The following is a 6,000-nucleotide window of genomic DNA, read 5'->3' as shown; positions in this document are numbered from 1 at the left end:
ACAAGATCCAGTAAGTACTGACAGGGTGCAGACTGCCTCAGATGGAATTAAGAAAGGTAATCAGGAAGGGAGCATCCAGATAGAGCGAAATGCTCAGACACTAGGGAGGGAAAATTTGAAAAACCGAAGGAAAGGAGATGGGTCCATAAAGAAGAAAACAAAAGTTAATGGGTCGGGCCAAGGCAAAGAAAACAGGATGCCAGCTGTAGAGATAAGGGAAGATGTTAATGGGCCGAAGCAGTCAATGCAGTTGGGCTGCCAGTCTAGTGAAAAAGCGAAGGAGACACCCAAATCCAAAACAAGGGCCCAGAGGGGACATTGTGTAGTAGCTGGGAATATGCACTCAAAACCAGAAGAGGAAATAGTCCTAGTAAGGGAGACAGAAAGTGGTCTCAGTCAGAACAGAGAAGTAACAGCAGAGAACCAAATAGGTGTGAAGAGGATGGAGGTGAAAACTCCAACACCCGTGTTACGAGATAGGGACAAAAATTCCGAAAGTGCTTGCGGTGCTGAAATAAGACCCCCAGACCAGAATACTTGTTACAAAATGGTTGAGGAACCGATATGGGAGGAGGAGATGGCTTCGTTATCAAAGGATAACTTGGTAGATGCAGAGTTTGTGCCTGCAACCGGGGAGAATAGATAAGTTTCCTTTCCCCACTTTTCTTTGCTTTTCCTTTAATTATGAATATAGCTTGTTGGAATTGTAGGGGGGTTGGGAGTAGGTCCTTCCCTGTTTTGATTAAGGACATTGCGCGAAAAAATAAGATTGGCCTCTTTTGTCTTATTGAACCCAGGGTCAGTGGCGGGAAGGCTGAAAAGATTGTTAGGAAACTGGGTTTCTCAAATTGGATAAGGGTGGAAGCCACCGGTTTTGCTGGAGGAATTTGGCTTCTTTGGCAAGATAAAGATTTTGAAGTAGAGTACAAAGCCTCGAGCGAACAATTCCTTCTTTGCAAGATTACCTGCGTGACACTTCAGCGTTCGTTCATTGGGATGTTTGTCTATGGGGAAACTTGCTACTCCAAAAGGAATCGGTTATGGCAAGTAATTAGAGCAGTGGCGGAAACCGTTGAGGAAGAATGGATTTTGATGGGTGATTTTAATGCATATAGGGACCCTAGTAACAAAAGGGGGGGAGCTCCACCACACCAGCTCTCTATGGAACAGTTCAATGAATGTGTGAATGAAGCGGGTTTATTGGAATTATCTGATCCTGAAAAGGCTTTCACTTGGGAAAAGGAGGGGTTACAAGAAAAAATCGACTGGGTCTTTTGTAATGTGGCTTGGGCAGATACTTATAGGAGGACGAAGGTCAAGCTAGATCTAAAGTATAAATCGGATCACAAGGTTGTTGTAATTGAATGGCAGGAGGGAGATAAACATGAAGACAAATCACGGAGATTCCACTTCCATTCAGCTTGGTTGCTAGAAGATAACTTTCAGGATGTTGTTGAAGAAGCCTGGAGGGGTAATGATTGGTTACAAGGGGCCCATAGATTCCAAGAGCTAGCGACAAAATGGAATAAAGAGAAGGTAGGCAGTATACCAAAGAAGAAGAAGGAAATTATGCGTAGATTAGAGGGTATAGAGAAATGCAAATCCCAAGGAAGGCTTAATGGTCTGCTGCGTTTGGAGAAGAGGCTGTGGGAAGAATACAATAAAGTGCTCCTCCAGGAAGAACTGATCTGGTATCAAAAATCACGTTGCAAGTGGTTGCAGTGGGGAGATAAGAATACTAGATATTTCCATGTCACCTCGATTGCTAGAAGGGCAAAAAAGAATATCATGTCGCTGAAGGATGATAATGGAGTTTGGGTACAAGAAAAGGGTCAAATACAACAACTGGCTTGCGGTTTCTATAAGACCCTGTACACCAAGGAGGGAGACGGTGGGGTAGATATAAATTGGCCGAATAGCTTTCCCGCTCTTGAGCAGCATCACATGGAACTCTTACACCAGGAAGTGTCTGATGTCGAGATTAAAAATGCAGCCTTTGCAATGGGTGCCTTTAAGGCCCCAGGACCAGATGGACTCCAGCCCCACTTTTTTCAAACCCAATGGAATATAGTGGGGGGAAAGATTTGTGACTTTGTTAAAAGAGCCTTTGAGAATCCCCAAGTTATCAAGGAGATAAATCAGACAAATATCATGCTAGTACCGAAGGTGGAGAATCCAACCACATTGAAGGAAATGAGACCGATCTCCCTCTGCAATGTGAGTTATAAGATCATCACAAAGGTGCTGGCAAATCGGTTCCGATCAGTCATGAATCATTTGGTGGGTCCCCAACAAGGTAGTTTCATTTCAAACAGATCAAGTTGTGATAACATCATTGTAGCACAGGAGGCGATTCACAAAATGAGGACAAAGCCAGGTAAGCGTGGCTACATGGCGATCAAAGTGGATATGGAAAAAGCCTATGACAGGCTTGACTGGGGTTATCTCCAAGATACTCTATCTGTCATTGGCATTAAGCAGGAACTCATAAGGGTGATAATGGCTTGTGTGGGAACAGCTTCCATGACAGTTCTGGTAAATGGGGAGGTGGGTCCTATGTTCCAGCCATCTAGAGGAATCCGGCAGGGTGACCCTCTTAGCCCTTATTTATTTGTGCTGTGCATGGAAAGGCTGAATCATATCATTTTGGAGGAATGCAGCATGGGCAGATGGAGACCACTGAGATTTAATAATGAAGCACCACCCATATCTCATTTATTTTTTGCCGATGACTTGCTGCTATTCACTGAGGCCTCGACAAGGCAAGTAGAAGAGGTCAAAAGGATAATGAAAAGATTCTGCCTATTTTCTGGGCATAGAATTAACCTGGAGAAATCCAAAGCTTTCTTCTCGAGAAATGTCAACATCAATCGAGCTCTAACTTTAAGTCAAAAGCTAGGCATTAGAATTACTCCAGATCTAGGCAAGTACCTGGGAGTGCCTCTTATCCACGCAAGAATTACTAAAGCTACCTACGGCCATATCATGAAGAGAGTTAGGAGTCGCCTGTCAGGTTGGAAGGGCAAGCACCTCACAATGGCAGGGAGATCAGTGCTCATCAAATCGGTAATATCAGTCCTGCCCTCGTATCAGATGCAATCTTCCTTGCTTCCAAAAGGTGTTTTAAAAGAGATAGAGAAGCTTAGTCGTTCCTTCCTATGGAGTCAGAATATAAATGAAAGGAAGACGCACCTAATTGCTTGGGAAAAGGTCATCAAGAACAAGAATGAAGGAGGTCTGGGAATTAAGGATATGGAAAAACAAAACAAAGCCTTCATAATGAAGCTATGTTGGGGATTGATCACAAAAAGGGACTCCCTATGGGTGCAATGTTTGCGATCCATTTATGAATGTGGACAGGAGCAAATACCATTGGTGGAGAAGAAAAAGAACATGTCGAGTACTTGGAAAGCTATCTCAGCAATATGGGAAACTTTCATGACAGCGGTGGGGAAAAAAATTAATAGCGGGAACAACACAAAGTTTTGGTGGGAGCCATGGACTCAGATAGATAAACCTCTCATTGAGATTGCAAATCAGCACTGGGAAGACATCAATCCAGATGACCGAGTGGCTGATTTTATTCTAGATTCGGGAACATGGAATGTTCAAAAGCTGAGATATTTCCTCCCTGAATGGGCGGTTAAGAAAGTCTTACAATCTGGACCCTTAGTGACGAACCAACCTGATGTGATCTGCTGGAGAGCCTCAAATGATGGTGAATTTTCTGTGAAGTCAGCCTACAAATATCTGTCTAATACAAGGACTGGTGCGGGAAACCGGTTTTGGAGGAGCTTATGGCGTTGGCAAGTTCCAGAGAAAGTTAAATTCTTCATGTGGCATGTTTTCCATGAGAGGGTTATGACAAATTCCCTAAGAATAAAAAGAGGGCTGAGTGATCGAGAGACATGCCCTTTTGGGTGCAACAGTGAGGAGAGTGTAATACACCTTCTGAGAGATTGCTATAGAGCAAAACAAGTGTGGAAAGCTTTTATTCATCCTAACTCCTATACTGTCTTTTTTTCTGGTGATTTGCAGGAATGGATTCACTGGAACGTGGAAAGGGAGCCAGAGAGGACAAAATTTCCAGATGTTGCGTGGAATCGGGTGTTTGGAATATTATGCTGGTTAATCTGGAAGTGTAGATGCCAGAAAATATTTCAAACACGCGAGGCCCCAGTTAAGGAAATCATTCATCAATGTAACTTCCTACTGTTGGAAGGGGTCGAGGATGGGAAGTGGAAGCATAGAATTTTTAATAATCAACAACTGGAGAGCAGTCAGTGGGTCCCCCCAGATGAAGGTTCAGTTAGAGTGGATGTTGATGCTTCGGTTCTGGAAAATGGCCAAGCTGCTTGTGGAGGAGTGATCAGAGATGAGGGAGGTCGGTGGATTGCAGGCTTCAAAAGAGGACTAGGAGTATTGCCATCTACAATTGCTGAGCTTTTGGCGATTCATACGGGTTTGGAGGTCTGTAGATCACTAAACTTACCAAATATACAACTCTGTTCAGACTCCTTGGAAGCGATTAATATGCTAGCGCGACCAAATGGAGGAGACCATCCTTTTTATAATGAGATAGAGGAAGTTAAGAGTCTGCTTTATGAGTGGCATAATGTTAGAATTAGCTATAGCAACAGGGACTCTATTGGATGCGCGGACAACATGGCGAGAACAGGGCACCAAGTAGGTCCGAGGTTAGTCATTGTACCTGAGGTTGATCCTGCCTGTAGGGAAAGGTATATGGAAGATCGAAAATTTATACGTAGGGCAGGTCCCTCAACGAATTGACGTCTTGTATTTTCAAGCGTGAGCTTGCCTTTTGTACCCAAAAAAAAAAAAAAAATAACACGCCGAGCTTCAGTTAAGCATTTAGCCTTCCAATTTGCCAATCTTGCTTGAACTTTGTCTCCTATATATATGATGAATACAATCGATAGACTTCCTTTTCCTAGTAAGAGGAAATCCAAGGTAAGTACTTATCTCATCAGAAATATTTATCCCCATGACAGCTTTAATTCTCCCTCTCAAACCAGGAGGAACTTTCTTTGGGAAGAAAATCAATGGCTTGGATTTGTTGACTTTCTGAAGCACTGCAAAAGCTATTTAAGCACTCCATTATTACACATTTGCTTGTTCTTCATTCTGAAGCCTCACCAAACAGTATGTCGTTCGCGAACATTACGTGGGAAATTCTTGGTCCACTCTCTGTGATGTAGAAAGATTTCCTTGCGTGCCTATTAACAGGATCACAAATAGCATGAGATAACATATGCGTACACAACAAACAGATGAGATTGGATCCCCTTAACGCACTTGAAAAAAAATTAACTTTTAGCGGTAATAAAAAGTTGCCACTAAAATTTTTAAGTGGTGATAAAAGTTCTTGGCATAACAACAGTGACTAGCGGCCATGTCGTCATCACATGACCACTTTTATGCCATGTCACTACCTTGCCACCATGTCATTGTCTAAATATTTTCAACTTAAATGTGTCTTTCTCAAGGTTTGAACTTACGACCACCTCTATTTGTGTCCAATCTTCATACTATTAAGCTAGATTAAACTTGCTGATTATTATTATAAAATAAAATATATATTATCATATTATATTGAAAGTCTAACTTTCAGTCGCATGTTGAAAGTCTGAGGCTGAATGGAGACCCCAAAAACTTTTAGCAGCAACAAAAAAAGTTGCCACAAAAAGTCTACTTTTAGTGGCAATATTTTTATTGCCATTGAAAGTCATACTTTTAGGGGCAATTTTTTTTTATCGTTGCTAATTATCACTGAAAGTCTTTTTTTTTTAGTGGTGACAGTTACTTTTTTATGTTTTGCTTAACAAATATTAATGTCAAATACACGTCAAATTTTCGTATTACTATCTCTAATTCTTAATATAAAACTAAGTTAATTAATTTAAAGAGATTGATGAAGCTAAAGAAATTAATTAATTATAGCATATGTTACATAATTTTTATTAAATACTTATGTGTACT

The sequence above is a fragment of the Neltuma alba genome, unplaced genomic scaffold (assembly GCF_004799145.2).
Source record: "Neltuma alba isolate B1F8T4 unplaced genomic scaffold, ASM479914v2 tig00010239_pilon, whole genome shotgun sequence".
Lineage (NCBI taxonomy): Eukaryota > Viridiplantae > Streptophyta > Magnoliopsida > Fabales > Fabaceae > Neltuma > Neltuma alba.
Note: the sequence above shows the minus strand (reverse complement) of the source record.